This window comes from Danio aesculapii, chromosome 5 (assembly GCF_903798145.1).
Source record: "Danio aesculapii chromosome 5, fDanAes4.1, whole genome shotgun sequence".
Taxonomy (NCBI): Eukaryota; Metazoa; Chordata; class Actinopteri; order Cypriniformes; family Danionidae; genus Danio; species Danio aesculapii.
The window spans coordinates 32258117-32278413 of NC_079439.1; the positions used below are offsets into that span (position 1 = coordinate 32258117).

A 20297-nucleotide genomic window follows, 5' to 3' on the forward strand; every position below is an offset into this window, starting at 1 on the left:
TTACAGAATGTTAAAGTGTCACACCTAAAATAGAAGCACAGCATAATGACATAGACCACACTATCATATTAAAAAAAAAACAATTTAAAAGGCCAAAAACAGATTGATGGCAGTAAAAGAGGACAAAAAAAGCCAAAACAAACAGTACAAATAACTGTCAAGAATACAGTACTAATGCTGATTTGAACTGAAAGAACTCAGTTGGTTTGAGATCTCTTCATCCATTGGGTTTTACGGTGCTCAAATTGCTTCGTTTACTAAATGGATTAAGTTCACAGTACTCATTAGGATTGGTTTTTGAACTTAAATGGTTTGTTGCAATCAGTTTGAGTTAACTTTTTGGGTTTTACTGTGTAGTGCTGATTTCACTTAGTTAAGCGTTTTCTTCTCCTAATTACAAAATTTCAGAAAACATGTTTTTTTTTCTCTAACAATAATAACACAGATTAGGACAAAGTGAAATTTAAGAGCAGACTAAAGACTAAGAACAGACTAAAGCTTGTTTTAGAAGGGTTTTGGGGATCTTTGCCAAATAAGGCATCTCAATAGAACAATGTTGATAAGCCATATGGCTGTGTACTTACATAATAGTAATATTAACGACACCATGTGCTTGTCGACATTGTTGGTACATTTTAAAATCTCCCATTTACAAACGTTAAGCATCTTGAGTAGTAGTCAGCGCATTCACGCTACACCGCTCCTCCCAAATCAAAACCTTCCAGCTCGCGCGCTCTCTCGCGATATTAGGCGACGAGCCACGGATCCAACATGGCGGAAGGTATGAGAATGGTTTCTTTCTTATTTTCACGCCCTTTCTGTTCAACACTTGTAGCTGTCTCTTATTTGCGCGAATGGCATGCATAATGCTGCCTTAAATTGTTATCGGCACAACCAGTTGCCAATAAGTATTGCGCAACCCCAAACGGGCTAGATTGTTTCTTAGGGCTTTTTCTTGCTAGCTGCTTGCAAGTCAGGTGGTGGGCTGGGCGGTGGTAGTAATAATTCGCCGGGTGATTTGAGCTCGCATGTAAAAGAAATATCACTTAATATGATTTCTAAACGATGTTTGCGGTTACATTTATTGCAGCGTTAAGATTTATAAAAAGGAAAATTGTCAATTAAAAACGCTGTCGCTCTGTTTCTCTTGGATCTGCTTTCAAAGTCATTTCAACCAGTAAATTGCCCTTTTAAGTCTTTGTCTTGGTCTTCAGCATCATATTATATGATTCGTGATGCTGTTTATTACTGATTATTTAATCAGAGTATCACGCATCACAATGACAAGAACATGCTGAGCTTGGTACGACACCTTCTTGAATATCGTAAATGGGTAAAAGAATTATATAAATGCATCTAAAAATGTAAGGCAAGCAGTCTATTTTCCCAAACGAAAAATACGCAAGCAAGACAATCACAGTAATCAATTATAAACATACTTAGTCACACTTTACAATTAGGTTTATGTAATTGATGTTATTTACTTACATGAATTAATTACGAACAATACTTAAACAGCAATTATTAATCAACGATAGTCCAAATGCATGCTTGCTAACATTAGCTAATGCACCGTGAGTTATCATGAACAACCTTATTTCCATTAACTAATATTTACTAACATGAACAACTATTGTAATAAATGTATTGTTCATTCTTTGTTCCTGTTAGTAAATGTATTAACTATTAATAAATAATATAACCTTATTGTAAAGTGTTACCACACACTCGAAGTGTGAGACATGACTAGTAGAAATGCTAAGACGAGACACTGCAGGCTAAAACACTTTTTTATTTGAAATTTTTCTAGAACCTTTTCATTTTGAGGCTTTTAATATTTTATTTACTTCAAAATAATGTAAAGAAAACACCCAAAATACACTTTTAAGTGTTTCATTTGTCGCACAGTACCACTTATAATAGTCCAAATTTCACAGTTTTATTCATATCCACAATATATTCTGAAGGTTTTTTTTTGTTTGTTTGTTTTTTACAGAGGTTGTCATACGCTTTTACATAATTTGCTTGATTATACATAACTTTTTATTTAACAACAATACAGGCATATGTTCAAACATAATTTGTTTGAATATATACAACGTTTAATTTAACAATAATAAGTGTGTTCTGGCTTTTTCTTTAGGATAATGGAGTGATAAAAAGAGATTGCCAAAATCCCCTCTGTAAAAACCTTTGATTCTGCTGAGTAAAAACACCTTGAATCTGACTTCACTCAATGTTCAGAATTTTGTGCTTCAATTGTAGGCAAATTAGCACCTATTTATTTGATTAATGCTTCAATTGCATATTAAATACACATTTTTGAAAACGTGCTATCAAAGTATGGTGATAATTATTAGTTAATATTTATACCCCATTAACCTGCATTATCTTGCCTTAAAATGTGTAACAAACGAAGCTAATGTGTTTTTGTCTCAGTAAGATGCTAAGTGCTTTGCCATGTAAACTTTTACATGTTACTTTTATTGTTACAATGTTTCTGAAGCCTTAATTCTCATTGTCCATGTATCCATATGTATTCACATGTGTCTGCTTGATGTATCAAAGATTATTCAAGGTCTCAGGGTTGTTGTTTTCATGGTCAGACTGACTCCGAGACTGTGGTTATTTCTGGTACAGGAGCCTGTCCTGTATTGGAGAACACAGGAAGCAAAGAAATTATTCAAATGTACAGTCAAACCAGAAATTATTTAAACCCCTGGAAAATTTTGACTTAAAGTTATTTTTATTTAATCAGTAAATTTCTGTTTGACTGGAAATGGCACAGGCTTCTCACAAAATATAAAACAATGATGTGAAGAGGCATCAATGTGTGGAAAATACATATTTCTCGGCTTTTATTTACATTTGAACAATAACTCTGTTGGAATTTGCCAGGGTTAGGATTCATTTCAGGCTTGATTGTATTTATGTACCTATGTACCAAAATTAGAGCTTGCATTGTTGGCAGCCTTTTTATATTTTAAAAATGTGTGTCTTTGCTGTGATATTATTAGCTTTTGGCCCTCAATATATCAAAAATGTTGATGAATACAAAAAGAGCATATATACAGTAAGTAGATCCCTCACAAATCTATCTTTTAAATTCATATTTTTAATAGGAAGCTATACAATATTATATTTGTGCATATACATTAGATTAGTCACTACTGAAGCCAATTCTGGAGCTAATCTAACAAAATAACTTACGACAATGGTCCAAAACTAGTGCACACAAATGTATATGTTATAGAAAAAGATTAAATAAAAAATTTTAAAAAGAAGGGAAAAAAAATCAAGAGAAGCAAAAAATATGAAAATTTAGTTGAAATTTTGTAGGTTGTAATTTTATTTTTATTTTTTGCAATATTTTGCTTGAATTTAATTGTGCTATCTTTTAATTTCTAAATATGTTTGGTGATTAAAATATTATTTTAATAAATATATCTGTTTAGAAAATCTGTTTTGTTTAAATGCACCAAAATACATTGCCTATATTCACTGAGAAATGGATACAACATTCATTTTCAAAATGAGGTGTACTTAATTATGCACTGTATGCAAGAAACCAGCAGATCATTTCTTCAAAATCTGAAATAATCATATTTTGCTTCTGTTAATAAATAAAGGTCTTAAAGGGACAGTTATTCTCCCTCCACTTGTTTAAAACCTGTTTGAGTTGCTTTCTTCTGAAAAAAGGAAGATATTTTGAAGAGTGTTGGCAACCTGTAACCACCGACTTCTATAGTATTTGTTTTTCCTACTATGGACGCCAATGGTTACAGATTTCCAACATTCTTTAAAATCTCTTCTTTTGTGTTCAAAAAGTTTTTGGAACCACTTGAGTGTAATTAATTGGTGAGACATTTTCATTGCTGGCTGAACTATCCCTTTAAGAGCTGCTGTCATTAAAAACAATATTATAAAATTCAAACAATGAAAGTTTTATATTACTTGTACTGTACATAACTGTACAGTTATCTAATAAGTTTGGAATTTGTAAGATTTTCTCTATTATTTCCTGTCGTCTTGTTAAGTGTTTATTTATACTACTTTTTTAAGTGTGGAGTTTGTAAGTTTACATTAATAAAAATAAAAATGTTCTAAAATATTTCATTTTTATTTTATATGTGCACATATGATCCTGCTCTGTTCATAAACTTGCCTTCAGTGGAAAAAATCTAGAAGAACAAGAGAGCTTTTGTCCTAAACTCAACTTTGAACCCTGTGTAAAACTCTGTGTTATGCCACAGTGTAATTTTTTATACTTTGTTACTAGCCAGGAGATGATATTATCACCGTCAAGTGTGTTAGCTAATGTGATTGTGGTGTGTTTAGAACAAAAGCACAATGCCAGCAGCAAAGCTTGACAACTTTTGTAAACAATTACAGTAATTTCACATTTAAGCCAACTTTTAATTCCCTTTTTGACTGATTTAAAGGATACCAACTTTTGTTCCGCTATTTGGAATGCTAATTTAAATTAAAATGTACATCCTTTTACTGTTTAGTTTTTCAAATAAACCTGCTACTGGAGTTTTGTTTTGCATTCATTAAGTGCTTTACATTTACATTCATTTACATACAGAAATACATAAAAGCAAGTAGAATACATCTGAGAACAAATAAGCATCATCAGGAGACACCAGTATAAAGCCAGTCTGTCATTGTGATGGGCTGTTATTACCTGAAGTCAGCAATTCTGCTGCTTTCCGGTCCTCTTTGATATACAGAGAGGTCATGAGGAAAAACAGGCCTCCCAGGACCCCAATGAAGGGGCACAGCAGAACACTATACTCCAATCTGCGGAAATCCCAGCTGGGATCGGTGGTATTATACTTACTCAGAGAATCTGAGATCTGAAGAGAGCACATAGAAGATTACAGTCTTTAGTCTTTTAAGGCAAGACATTATCCAGGCAAAAACACAGTTCTTTCCATTGTGAGATTTTAGGCTGTAAAGCATTTCTTTTGTCTCTTTTTGTCAAGATCATATGTAAAAATCATATAAAAAAACTTGCTACTACCTTGAGATTCAATCTTAGAAATTTTATACATATAAGATACCTTGACTTATGATGCCACTAGTATGTGTTTAAACACTATGATTGTTGCACATTTTTTATATTGTATAACAAGCTGGTCCCAGGCATGTAAAACATCTCTAACACCCCTGCATTGTACACTGAAAAAAATTATTCAAAGTTGTTTCCTTGGATTTACTCAATTTTTTTAACGTTAAGTGGCTGTAAACAATTTATTTTGGATGAATTTAAACAAACAAATTAAGTTGAAGACTATTAAATTTAAGTTGTTTGTTTAAATTCAACACAAATAAATTGTTTGCAACATTTTTGCATGCAACACTTTTTTTCAGTGTAAAAAATGCAGGGTTCCACACAATTAATTCATGTTGTCACAACACAAATTGATTAAGTTAACTTAACACTTTTAACAAATTTGTGTGGATTGAACATAAAAAAAATAAGTTGTCCCAATGAAATAGTGTTGTTTCAGTGTGGAATCATTATACAAGAGATCACTTAAAATCCATGATATAAAAAAAAAAACTTGGTTGTACCATCACTGGAATATTTAAAAAAAAAACGTAGCCTTTTGAGCGTTTTGATAATATTATTAAATATGCCAACATTTGTTTTTTGTTTTTAAACTTATTCATAATCTTTCTGCTCCTTCGTTAAGAAAATGTTTAACTCTTACATCAGAGAAAATATCTCGAACAACACGCTTCATGGTAAGAGTATTGCCAGTGTATTGTGCCTAGGCGTAAAACATCATTTGGCCAATCCTCTTTTTCATATAAAGCCAGAAGACTATGTACTACTCTTTCAACAGAATTAATCACATGGACCAACTACAAGATGTTTTCATGCCTGACCAGGTATTTGTCAAATCAAATTTGTACAGACTGAGTGATGTGTTTGATTTGTCTGTATGTGATTGTGTCTGTATGTGTCTGTAATGTGCAATTTTATTTTATTTTTTATTTATTTATAACCTTTCCTTTTTGAGGTTAATATAATTTTGTTCATGACTCTGTTAAATAAATAAATTCAAATCCAAATACAAGCCAGACGAGACGAGACTAGATTTGTGTTTGAAGATTTCAATTATTTGTCAATTAAGTAGAGTAATAGTGTTTGTAGATTTCAATTATAATTTGTAATCTTTGCATTTATAATTATACATTATATATATGTATAATATACATCATAAATTATATAATTAATATAATAATTTGTCATTTTGAAAACTTGACCATTTCTTTGTCATTTTTTTCATTGCACTTTCCCCAATTTTGAGATTTTTGGGACTATAAAATTTTACTTTTAAGTGTTATCTTTTTTCTGTCTTTAATGGCGTTTTTTAAATTTGTTTTCCTCAAAATGATTTTTTGCTCTTGTATTGAGCCATAAATTTCCGATTTACCTGCCCAGTTTTATTCATATCTGTATTCAGAAGGTTTATACTGGCTGAGGGTTATGCAAGAGTACATAATTTGCCTGATTATACAGATTCTACAGTCTAAAAGTTGCAAAAACATATGTATTTTCTGAATTATGAAGTGATAAATGAGATGCACAAAATCTAAAAACATTTGACTCTAATATGCCAACAACAAATAAGAATCTTTGATCCAATGATACATTTTTTTTGTGCTAGAAATATTAGTATCCATATTAGTTCACATTTAATGAAACAATGCCTCATTAGCATATTTAAACAACAAGTGGGAAAACTGTAATACACTGAAAAAATATTCAAATATGATTTCTTTGATTTGATAATTTTTTAAGACAAGTGTTTGTAAACTATTTATTTGAGCAAAATTTCATTGATACATTTTTTTCGGCTTAGTCCCTTTATTAATCTGGGGGTCGCCACTGCGGAATGAACTGCCAACTTTTCATTCATTCATTCATTCATTTCATTTCTTTTTGGCTTAGTCCCTTTATTAATCAGGGGTCGCCACAGCAGAATGATCCGCCAAGTTTTCCAGGATTTGTTTATTGCAGCGGATGCCCTTCCAGCAGCAACCCATCACTGGGAAACACATACACACTTATTCACACACACATACACTACTACGGACAATTTAGCCTACCCAATTCACCTGTACCGCATGTCTTTGGACTGTGGGGAAACCGAAGGACCCGGAGAAAACCCACGCAAACGCAGGGAGAACATGCAAACTCCACACAGAAATGCCAACTGACCCAGCCCAGGCTGGAACCAGTGACCATCTTGCTGTGAGGCGACAGCACTACCTACTGCACCACTGCGTCGCCCTGAACTGCCAACTTATCCAGCAAATGTTTCACACAGCAGATGCCCTTCCAGCTGCAACCCAACACTGGGAAACACCCATTCACTTCCATTCACACATACACTACGGACAATTTAGCTTATTCAATTCACCTATAGTGCATGTCTTTGGACTTGTGGGGGAAACCGGACTCCAAACAGAAATGTCAACTGACATAGGCCGGGGATTGAACCAGCGACCTTCTTGCTTTGAGGCGATCGTGCTATCCACTGCGCCACCATGACGCCCTGAGCTGAATTTAAAACAAACAAATAAAGTTACTAAATTAAATTTGTGTGTTTAAACTCAACCCATATAAATAGGTTTGTAACAATTTTTCAGAAATCATTTTTTTCAGTGTATAGATAATGTTTGCAATTCACTACCTAATCAGATAACCGGGGAAGTATGTTTTTTTCACACTGCATTGCCTTAAATTAAACTGTAAAACACAACATAATTACACCAATACAACTGCTATTTCTAAAGGTGTAGTTTTGTATCCAGGAGCTGTCAACAGTACTTCTGGACAGTGGCCAGCCTTTGACCGCAATGCTGTTTTAAAGTGTATTGTGGATTATAAAATTAATATCTTACCGCACCAATAAGGTATGGACTTCCTGCATCTCCAAGAAGATGACAGACCATAATTTGCAAGGCCTCTGCTGTCGCTCTTCTATTAGGCACGACTACATACTACAAGAAAAAGTTCAGAAAGATGCTTTAAATTCCAACCATTCTTCTACAATTGTAATCTAATAATCACAACAAGGGGAAATATAGAACAATTAATTCAACAGTACATCAGTGTTCTCCACGTTTCTACATTTAACCATAATGGTATTTTACATTCATACCGTTAGCTTTATTTATTTTTATTAATTAGCAGGTTGCTACACTAAATGAAAAGAGTGTGTGTTAACATTTATGTCTTTATTTCATTTTAGTATATTGTGACGTATAGACCTCTCACCAGAAGAATGTCTGCCAGAATAGCCAGGTTGAGCGACAGCAGAGTCTCTCCAATCGCAATGAATGTCTGTATAAAAAAGACATTGTATCTGTAGAGCAAACAGTGCACCCTTGTGGTCATATTCTGTTATCGCAGAAAATAATCTGTGTTAAAGAAACACTCCACTTTTTTTGGAAATAAACTCGTTTTAACAACTAAAAACGATTGAGTTTACCATTTTCTGGCTGGTATGGCGGGGAAGTACTATTTTACCTTATCTTGGCTTAGCATAAATCATTGCATCAGATTAAACAATTAGCATCTTGCTCACAAATGACCAAAGAGTTTAGTTAACTTTTTCCTTTTTAAAGTTTGATTCGTCTGTTGGTACAAAGTTTGACTCTTCTGTTGTTTACATTACGTAGTTAGACAATGGAATATTAAAAGTTTTTTAGTTATTGCTAGAAACTATACTCTCATTTTGTGTAATAATCAGGGAAATTTATATGGTGTACACTCAAATAAATGATGTTTGCTGTTGTTCAGTTCTACTTGTTTAAAATGAACTGAAACAACACATTTATTTTGAGTTTTTGGGACAAATTAATTGTTTTATGTTAAATACCACTTAAATTTGTAAAAACTGATAAGTTAACTTAATTCCTTCATGTTGTCCCAACCCAAATTGATTGTGTGGAGCCCAGCATTTTTTATAGTGTAAGTACATGATATCATTTCAAAACAGTCAAGCTTTAAATAGTAAAATTATTTAAAACTTTCTCTTTAATGTAGCGAGATGCTATTGAAATGGTCCAATTTGAGATCGGCCGAATGGATTCAAAATAGCAAACTCAACCTTTTAGCTCTAGGTAACTTGCAAAATAAGCCTATTTGCAAAAAAGTGGTGTGTTTTCTTTAAAAGGATAGTGTAAAGTATCCTTTTAAAGAAAACACTACTCTTTTTTGCAAATAGACTGCTACTGCTATGGACGTCAGTGGCTACCGGTTTGCAACATTTCTCAAATATTTACCATTTAAATATTTGAAAAATGTTGCAAACCATGCAAACTGATGTCCATAGCAGTAAAATAAATCACATAAGCCAATAATTACCAGTTTTGTAAAATAGAAATTAAGAATAATTAATAAATAATTTAATGAATACTAATAAGATCATACAATTATATTAAGGATATCATTTTAAGAATATTATTATATAATTTTATTAGACAAACTAAATACACAATAAAATCATTCATTCATTTTCTTTTTGGCTTAGTCCCTTTATTAATCAGGGATCGCCACAGCAGAATAAACCGATAACTTATCCAGCACATGTTTTAAACAGCAGATGCCCTTGCAGCCGCAATACTGGGAAACACCCATATACACTCTTTCACACACATACACTACAGCCAATTTAGTGAATCCAATTCACCTATAGCGCATGTCTTTCGAATGTGAGGGAAACCGGAGCACCCGGAGGAAACCCACAAGTGAATTCAATTAGATAAAAATGAATTATTACAGTTTGTTAAAATATGTAGCAATTATGTAAAAATATTGAGTAAAATAATGTAATAATGTCAACTACAATAAACTAAATATTGTCTAAATAATATTTTATACCTATATATAATATTTATTTTAAAGTATGAATTCTTTATAAACAACAAACTATATAGATTGCCCCATGCCTTTGAAAACATCGAAAAACCCAATTGTGTTAGTTCAAAATAATCTATATCTGTAAATGAATAGTTTACCAAAAAAATACAATTATGTTATGTAATAAATCACTTTCTACAGAAAAGATGATATTTAGTCATATTTTTGTACAGTCACTGGAGTCCTAAAACTGTTATTGAGCTCAGTGACTGCGCAAGAAAAAAAAAACAAGTTTCTTTTTTGGTGAACTACTCTCTTAATATCAACAGAAATACTGAATGTCACAGAATAATCCAGCAGCATAGCTAAAACTGTTCTTACATAAGTGGCCGGGATGCTGGTGGAGGCCAGGACTATAGCAATGAAGAAGCAGGGGTGAGGAGCTGAGCATTCCTACAGCACAGATGAGCGGGTCTGCGTTCGGCACACGGTCTCTCAGCTTCTTGGATATGCAGGTGCCCAGAAACACTCCAACAACTCCGTCACCACTGTGATTGCTCCAAAAAATGTAGCTTACACATGAAAGAAAAAATATACAATGTGATGTTATTCAATTTCAGGCCTCACTTCTCTGTGTTTTGTTCCTCACAGGCCCTACCAGACCAGTCGGACTAGAAAAAGTGAACAATGCTCTCTCTGTAAGAAGATCAACTCAGTTTGGAGGGACAAATGGTAGGTATATGACTGTATCACATTTTTTGGTAACATTTTATTTTAGATTTAATATCACGGTATTAACAAACCATTACCTAGCACTACTAGCTTAATAAATGACTAATTAGCTGTTAATTAATAGTAAGGAAGAAGTTGGGTTTAGGTTTTAAGTAGGGAAGCAGAATAATATCATACTTTATAACTACTAATGAACAGTTAATAACTTAATAATATGAATAACTTAATAATAGGCTCACATCACAGTAAGCCTATTATTAAGTACATTATATAGTGAAAAGAGCAGAAATTATTGCAACAAAAAAGGGTAACATTAGTTTAGGTCGCAATTCACACATAATAGTGTGAATTGCGACCTAAACTAGTGTTACCCTTTTTTGTTGCAATAATTTCTGCTCTTTTCACTATATAATGTATTGTAACAACACAAAAAAGGTTTCCAGGTATTATTAGAGGTAACAGCTATTATAACCTAAAAAGCATTTTAGATTTATTTCTTTATTCACTACATTACTTTATCATACTTACATGTGAAGGCAAATATATAAGCCCTCCGAAAATGTTATTTTTGACTTTACAATTTTAACTGAAATAATAATGTTCAGAGTAAACAAATGTTTTCTACAAATAAAATTACAAAAGATTATAAAGTACAATAGCTAACACTTTATAGTTGTCACAATCACCAGCAATCTAGCTTGTGCAGATCGCTGGAGAACTACACATCTGCCACTATATGAAATACACCTCCAGAAGTCTTTCCATTCACACACCAGTTTCTGATTCCCCCTGATTACACACACACAGCTGGAGCTCATGAGGGACTGCTTACTAGGACTATAAAGACATAGCATTCACACACATTACGAGCATTATGAAGCATTTTTTTTTGTCTTTTTGACATTTGCTTTGTTTATAGTTTATGTTGTTTTGCCGCCTGTCCCGACCATTCGCCTGTTTTTCTGCCTGCGCTTTGGATTAACTGCATGCTCCTGTCTGTCCCTGCTTTGACCTTTGCCAGCCTGACGATTTTCTTAATAACTGCACTTGATTCATTACAATAGTAAGGTCTTTTTGATAAGTGTTAGTTAAGGCATTAACTATCATAAACAGTGAGAAATAGCTACAATTGTTAGTTGGAAAAAAAAAACTTATCTTTATTTATTTTTATTTCTATTAAATAAATCAATGTTTAAATTTAATTAACAAGTTAATAAACATCAACCAAAAAATTATTATCACCTGAGATTAATAATGTTTTACAAATATTATTTTACTTTAAATAGCTCATTTTAACAAATGCGGCCTCACTGTAAATCTTAACGAACATTAAACAATAAAAAAAATGGATTCAATATCTCGTGTCGTAGGCTAGATGAAGATGTAAAAATGCTAAGTGTTCAAGCTTTACAACATAACAATATGAATATATATTTTAGAAATATTTAATTAATTAATTAATTATTATATTGAATTAATTATTTAAATGAATTAATTAATTAATAATTTTTTTATTAATAAATAAATAATTATGCTAATTTAATATGCCAACAATAACAATACCATGCATAAATATTATTAAATATTGGCACTTGTCTATGGCCGAAAAACGGATTAGATCCATTCATGGACTGCAAGAGCAAAAAAAGCTGCAGAAAACAGGCAAAAGTGTATCTAGTCAAGGATTACGCAGTATCACAGAGGAAGCCACAGCTACTCAACTAATCTCTGGCTTATCTTTCAGTCAACTGTCAACCTCATTGGTTCCTCTCAGATCTGTTATATGAAGCCAAAAGGCTTGTACCTGTCCACAGAGTCACAGGGCTCTTCTTTGCAGGGTTGTCTGAGACCCTGTGTGACCTGTGCACGAGACAGAAAGGTGGGCGTCCAGAAAGCCAGAGCCCCGGTGACAAAAGCCATGGCCGTAACGCCGAGAGAAGACCAGACGAAACTCCGGCTAGAAGAGGGAGACACAGTAAAAAGCATCAAACCGATGTAGAAATTAACTGAACTAATAGGACTGTAAAAAATATTTGATAATTAAGCTGCCCAGAGATAATGGTTCAACAGAGTTTCTGTTTATTTGAGCTTCAACACTGTAAAAAAAATCATGGTTGCCATAAATATTTAAGCTAAATCAAATTATCCTTATGAGTCCATTGAACTTATATTATGCTACACTGACTTAAAAACAGCTCGCGTAACTTATAAAATTAAATTAGTACATGATTAACTTCGTTTAATAAGTTTACAATGAATTAAAAACATGCTGTCAAATTGTTCATAGATTTTTTACAGTGAATGTTTTCTATGTTGTTAAGTGTAAAAAGTGACATTTTGTAGTTTTAAAAGATATATGTGACCTTGGACTAAATCAATTGTAAGTTTAAGTTTTTTAAAATTGAGATCAATAAAAAGCAGGTAATAAATACTTTTTCTGTTATTTAATGGATTTATTTCAGTGTTTTCCTCTACAATATATTGTTCAAACTACAAACATCAATAAAAGTCAATATGTTCAACTGCAGAGATAAACATTCTAACATTGTCAGGTCACAGATCAAGGTCCTGCAGTATTAATTCAAACATATAAATAAATAGAAAACACCTGTAAAACAATATGTTTTATTGTGAAGGTAAAACCATCTTTTTGACCTCTACTGATCACCTATTGTCCAATAAAATACACTTCTTGTCTTGTCGCCTATCCAAGTTTTAGAACAGCAAATAATAACTGGACTTCTAGTTGATCATTTGGTATCGGCAGTGGCTAATATGAAAGGCAAAGGCCTCTAGATTATACTTATTTTAACAAAATTAAATATGATCATGCTTTGATTTTTAAGTATTTAATTAGTAAGGTCTAACTTAGAAAAAAGTCCTGTTACTTAACAGAAATAATGTACAGTATAGAATATAAAGTCATGGTGCAGTGGAAAAGAATTAATATTGTGTATGACTCCCATGAGCTTGGAGGACTGCATCCATACATCTCTGCAATGACTCAAATAACTTATTAATAAAGTCATCTGGAATGGCAAAGAAGTGTTCTTGCAGGACTTGCAGAGTTCTTGCAGAGTTCATCAAGATTGTTTGGATTCATCTTCAAGGCCTCCTCCTCCATCTTAACCCAGACATGCTCAATAATGTACATATCTGGTGACTGGGCTGGCCAATCCTGGAGCACTTTGACCTTCTTTGCTTTCAGAAACTTTGATGTGGAGGCTGAAGTATGAGAAGGAGCGCTTTCCTGCTGAAGAAACCCTCTCCAGTGGTTTGTAATGTAATGGGCAGCACAAATGTCTTGATACCTCAGGCTGGTGATGTTGCCATCCACTCTGTAGATCTCTTGCACACCCCCATACTGAATGTACCCCCAAACCATGATTTTCCCTTCACCAAACTTGACTGAAGAAGCTATATTTATTAGATATGCCCTGTAATATATCTGGTAAATTGGCCAAATTCACAAAGTTTTTACACAAATTAGATTTGATATGTTGAAGTAATAATCAAATAAACTCAAAAAGTCATGTTTTATTAAATGAAACCTCTTTTAATAAATTTAACCTGTGTTTTTTGTTTTACATCTTAAAAAATACATAACGCAAGTTAAGATATTTCTAATGCAATCTAACAGATTTATGTCCTTCCACTGAAGTCTTTTTTTACTCAAATGATATAAAAATATCAATATTTATATTTGAATAAAAGCCTAAATTAAATGTGTGAATCATAAGAAGCATTTTCCGTCTTGAAGAACTGGATTAACCCATTCAGTTCATGTGTGTTTATTACTACAGTATGTATTACACATAATACAATGATTCTGAAGTGAATATGCTTTTATGGGGGCACAAAAATCTCAGATTTAGTTGTAAATATTTTTCTTCATGTGTTTATTTCTTATGGATTTGGAACAACATTGTAAGTATCCCTTCAAGTAATTTGTCACCCTGAGCCCCTTGACCACTGTCCTAGAGGATATTGTATATAACCTGAGCTCATGACAAACGAACAAACACCTTGAAAAGTGTTCTAAGCACATGGTGGATTGAATGATGTGCACATGACGAGAGTCTATACTCACTTTTTCAAGAGGTATTTGATGTCTTCAGTGTATGAAGTGGTTTCCATGTTTGCTCCTCCATTGTCTGAGGCTCCACGAGGAGGATTGGGTATAAGAAACACCAGAAGCAGCAAACCAAATCCTCCAAGAGCAGGACTGACCTACATTAAAAAACAAATACAGCTTAGCTTTCTTATATAGGCGTAGAAGATTTGTTTCTTGATTATATTGATCATTAAAAAGCTGCTACATGTTGCACAATGCACTTTAATGAAGCAAAGATTTGTAGCATCGTAAACTTTGGATGAAGTAACTTTTTAACTCAAGCCCTTAAGCTTAATTTTGTTTTATTTTTTGTTTCTGTTTGGGACTGCTAAGGACTTCTATTAAAAGACCAATTTTACTGAGAACAGAATATAAATAGCTCCACATCAAAGTTAACTTTTCCATTTTTTTTTTTTTTTTGCTTGAATGGAATGCAGGTATGCAGTAGAAGTTAGAGGAAATTCAATTAAACCTAATAAATCTAATCCAATACTGAGCAATAGCTTTGTTCAAGCATTTTTATTCTATATTTTTGGATACCACTTTATTACAAGATTAACTAATTGAGTCTTAATCACTAAAGCTGTAGGTGCTTGAGTATTATTGTCACTTTCAATATATGTTTATTTAAAGAGCAGCTATTTTACCCCTTTTACAAGATGTAAGATAAGCCTTTGGTGTCTCCAGAATTTGTCTGTAAAGTTTCAGCTCAAAATACGCATCAAATCACTTATTATAGCCTCCAGAATGTGCTAATTTTGCTTGGCTTGAGTACAGTGTAGCTGTTTTTGTAACCTGTGGCTTTAAATCCAAGTGAGCTGCTTCTCCTCACCCAACGTTCCCATGTTCATGTCTGCTTTTCTGCTTTACATCAGATAAACGGCAGTCAGTGATAGAGACAGACTCAGATGAAGCTGAAATACAGCTCATTAGTCAAATACCAAGTAAGTTTATTTGATGTATTTGTGGTGAAGTTTATTCAAACCTTTCGGAAATGATGAGTCACACACAAATGTCATTTGCAGTACACACACACAGACACACATATTAACGTTTACTGACACCATTCGGCCGTGGTGATTATAGCGGTTAAGAATTATATAGCAATTTTATTGTCTTTATTACAAACATGCTCTGTTTTTAAAATAACGTTTTAAACTTATAAAACTTATAAAAATCACTGAGAGTTGGAAGAGATTTTTTAATCCCAGTTTCTTTGCAAATAGTACTTTGCACATGTGTATACATGTTATTATAGAAACATGGCACACATCAATCAATTCGGGCGGTGGGGAAAACTACACTCCTATGTCACATTGCGGTGGGCCTTAAAATCACTGAGATTTAGATCCTATTTTAATGTCAAGAAATTTTAAAAAAGAGACTTATTGTTTTTCTATCACTTCAATATGACAGTATATGTTATATGAGAGGATGCTGACAAAGTAGTGTGGATCCAAATGCAGGTTTATTAGGAGAATGGTCAGGCAAGCAACAGTCAACCACAGGGGCAAAGCATGGCTGGATAAGTAGTTTTTAGTGTGGTGTGTGTGTAGTTCTCCGGCAATCCGCATTCATACCAGCGATCTGCAAGGATTAGATCGCTGGTAATTGTGACACTAAACCTACACACAGTCCTGTCCAAACAGCTTACAAAAGTTGATTTTCATCATAGATGCCCTTTAAAATAATTTCACATATATTCTCTTACCCTCAGAGCCCAACGCCAGTCTCCTGTTGCATTAGCTATAGTTGCCCCCAACAATGTATCCAAGACCACTGCAAGAAAGAATGATAAAAAAATAAAGATTTAACAAAGGTTTTTGTCAACATGGCCCAAAGATAAGATAAAGATAAAATTTGTTAGAAAAGAAATTGCTAAAAGCCAAATATTAGTAAAATATCGATCTGTTGCTATACAGGATAACACACACATAAACATATGTAAAAATGAGACAACATGCAAATTCTGATCTGTACTTATTATTAAATATTATGAAAAATATAACATAAATGATCATGTTAAATTATATTCTATTATAAAATGTTTGTGTTTCTTTTTTTCTTTGAGTATTTTGTGCTCCTTTAATAGAGTTTTTTAGTATATTGTCAAATGGTTCTTGTTTTAAAAGGGCACCTAGGTTACCCCTTTTTCCAGATTTAATATAAGTCGTTTATGTCTCCAGATGTGTCTGTAAAGTTTCAGCTCAAAACACCAATCAGATTATTTAGTATACCATTCAAAAGTTTCTATTTTATAGCTCTAAGCATCAGGTAGCAGTTTTTTGTGAACTGTGCCTTTAAGGCTAGTCCTTCACGCCCACCGTTTACATGTGCCTGTCAGTGTGTCTTAATTTCCTCCGTCGGCTGCGTCAGACAACAGACAGACATAAAGGAAGCAGATCTCATGTAACATTTGTGAGAAATACTACAGTAAGAACTTTACCAATGAGTATTTGATGCATTTGTTGTTGAGTTGCAATGATAGTCACACACAATGTCGTTACAAAGGTTCACGCACACACACACACACACACAGACAGACAGACAGCATGCGCGTTTAACGTCGCACTCTTTTTGCACGGCAAATGTGACAGGATACATGTTAATATCCACTGCTGTTTGGAGATTGTTATGTTAATGTACAAAATTACCTGATTTAATATCCACAAACTGGGACTGAAGCGTCTTCTTTTATAATTGTTCTGACACGCAGCTGTGGTGATGAAGTAAATCTGAAGTAAATCGCTGTTATTCATTACAAAAATGCTTGTAAAAACTTGTATTTTTAAAACCACTCTTGATCACATTTGATGATGATTGATGATCCTAGCAAACTGAACAGACATTTATTCCCGGTTGCTCTGCGACGTCCTGTCTTGTTGGTATGGTTATACGCTTTACTACAGAGACAAGTTAATACGCAGCTGTCAATCAATTCGGTTGGCGGGGGGACCGCACTCCTACGCCAAGTTGCAGTCAACCTCAAAACAGCTCCAATTAGTCCACCGTTTTTATGTTGTTAAATTAAAAATAAAAGGACTGGGTGTGTTTATATCACCCCAATATGACAGTATATACTGTACACTATACCTACACGTATGTCTGTCCAAACAGCTTGAAAGTAGATTTTTTCACCATAGGTGCCTTTTAAATATGACTGACAAGACATTTTTGTATTTAAACAATTGTCCTTCTGTAAATTACAGTTAACAATGATAATTAATATTTTTGTTAACAAAAAAACTAAACAAGACACAATGTATGGGGGAAACAAAAATGCTGTATTATACTGTTAATGTTCTATCTACTTGAAAATCCCCTTTTCATCTGTAACCCAATAACCCAAATGCAAGAATGCTTTAATGATAATTGTATACTACAATTCAAGAATATCATAGTCATTTCTCGAAAATAGATTCAAACAAGTAGTTTCAAATAAATCACAACTGAAAAAAACTGCTACGCATCCCGGAGAGCTACACAGCAGTAGCATTTTTAGTAATTTGTTAGTGCCAATTCTCAGTATTAATAGTCACGCGGATCATCTTGATCATGTCTACATGCCTAAATGAGTTGCTGCCATGTGATTGGTTGATTAGAAATTTGCGTTAACGAGCAGTTGGACACGTGTACCTAATAAAGTGGTTGGTGAATGTATGAAGTACATTTTGTGCAAACTCTTATTCTGCATTACTAATCCTACCCAATACCCAAACATCATTATGACCTTATAACTATTAATAAGTAGCAAACGAGGTGTTTACTGAAGCTAACCATAGTTAATGTTGTATAACAGTGATAATTGTACCTTAAAATAAAGTGTGACCGCATTCTTGACTGACTGACTCATGACTCACTTTGTTCCCGAATGAATCAGTGTTTTTGAATGAATCATGGGTCAATAGCACACGCCTGAACACTAATGTGAATAAAACCTACAGAAAGAGTCTGACAGTCTGTGTGCACTTCACAACTTAATGCAATTAGGCATGTAGACACAGTCAAGCAGAATGAAAAAAACAAACAATGAGAAGTCTGTATTTCTGCACTCACAGAATGCCTGAACATTCCTGAAATTGTAGGACTGAAACAGGCTGTGGAATGTATTTGTGTGAGGATTATTATACAGCTTCTCTCAGAATCTAATAGCAATGCATTTCTTATTTTATTTTTTTATTTAATTTTTAAGAATAATTTTCTTCTTTATTTGACAGAAAATTCTGATGACAGGAAAAGAGAGAGAGAAAGAGATAGAGGGACGGGATAGGGAAAGGTCCACAAGCCAGGACTCGAACCTGGGACACCCAGAGAGCAGATGTGATATACACTACCTGATAAAAGTCTTGTCACCTATGCAAGTTTTAGAAACAACAAATAATAACTTGACTTCTAGTTGATCAATTGGTATCAGCAGTGGCTAATATCAAAGGCAAAGGCCTCTAGATTATGCTTATTTTACCAAAATAAAATATGATCATGCCTTGATTTTAATTATTTAATTAGTACAGTAAGGTCTGACTTTGCTGAGACAAAAGCTTTGTTACTTAACAGAAATAATGTACAGTATAGAATATAAAGTCATGGTGCAGTGGAAAAAGAATTAATATTGTGTATGATTCCCATGAGCTTGGAGGACTGCATCCATACATCTCTGCAATGACTCATAACTTAATAAGTCATCTGGAATGGCAAGAAAGCGTTCTTGCAGGACGTTTATCAGATTGTTTGGATTCATCTTTAACGCCTCCTCCTTCATCTTACCCCAGACATGCTCAATAATGTTTATTTCTGGTGACTGGGCTGGCCAATCCTGGAGCACCTTGACTTTCTTTGCTTTCAGGAACTTCGATGTGGAGGCTGAAGTATGAGAAGGAGCGCTTTCCTGCAAAAGAATTTGCCCTCTGCTGTGGTTTGTAATATAATGGGCAGCACAGTCTTGATACCTCAGGTTTTTGATGTTGCCATCCACTCTGCAGATCTCTCGCACACACCCATACGTAATGTAACCCCAAACCATAATTTTTCTTCACCAAAATTGACTGATTTCTCTGAGAATCTTGGGTCCATGCGGATTCTAATAGGTCTTGTGCAGTATTTGTGATGATTAGAATGCAGTTCTACAGATGATTCATCAGAAAAATCTTAATTATTATTAAGTTATTATATGTTATTAAGTTATTATTGTTGTTCTTACAACTGGGATTGACGACAAGACTTTTTCATGTAGTGTATGTCAGCACACTAACCATTGGGCTATCGAAGCTAACAGCAATGAGTTTCTTGCATATAATTTTTGCAGTGAGGCTTTCACCTTCCGACTGGTATGAAGATGTAAAAGAAGGAGATCATAAGAGTTCTCTTGGAGCCAGCGAACAGGTCACCAATGATAGTAGGAGCAATGGTGGAGTAACTGGCCTCTCCTGTCCCGACCAAAGCCCTTGTCGCAACCAGAACCCAGAAGTGCTGTGGTGAGAATTAAGACTTTAAATCGTGTTCTTAAAAACAATTTACTCCATTAAAAAATCCAGTATAGTCAACGTGTAGGTGTGAAATATAAATCAT

At 33.6% G+C, this 20297-nt stretch overlaps 1 pseudogene; it reads right to left on the minus strand.

The window, feature by feature from the left end:
- Window positions 1-1848: 1848 nt before the first annotated feature.
- LOC130228362 (protein spinster homolog 3-like) lies at window positions 1849-20297 on the minus strand (annotated as a pseudogene).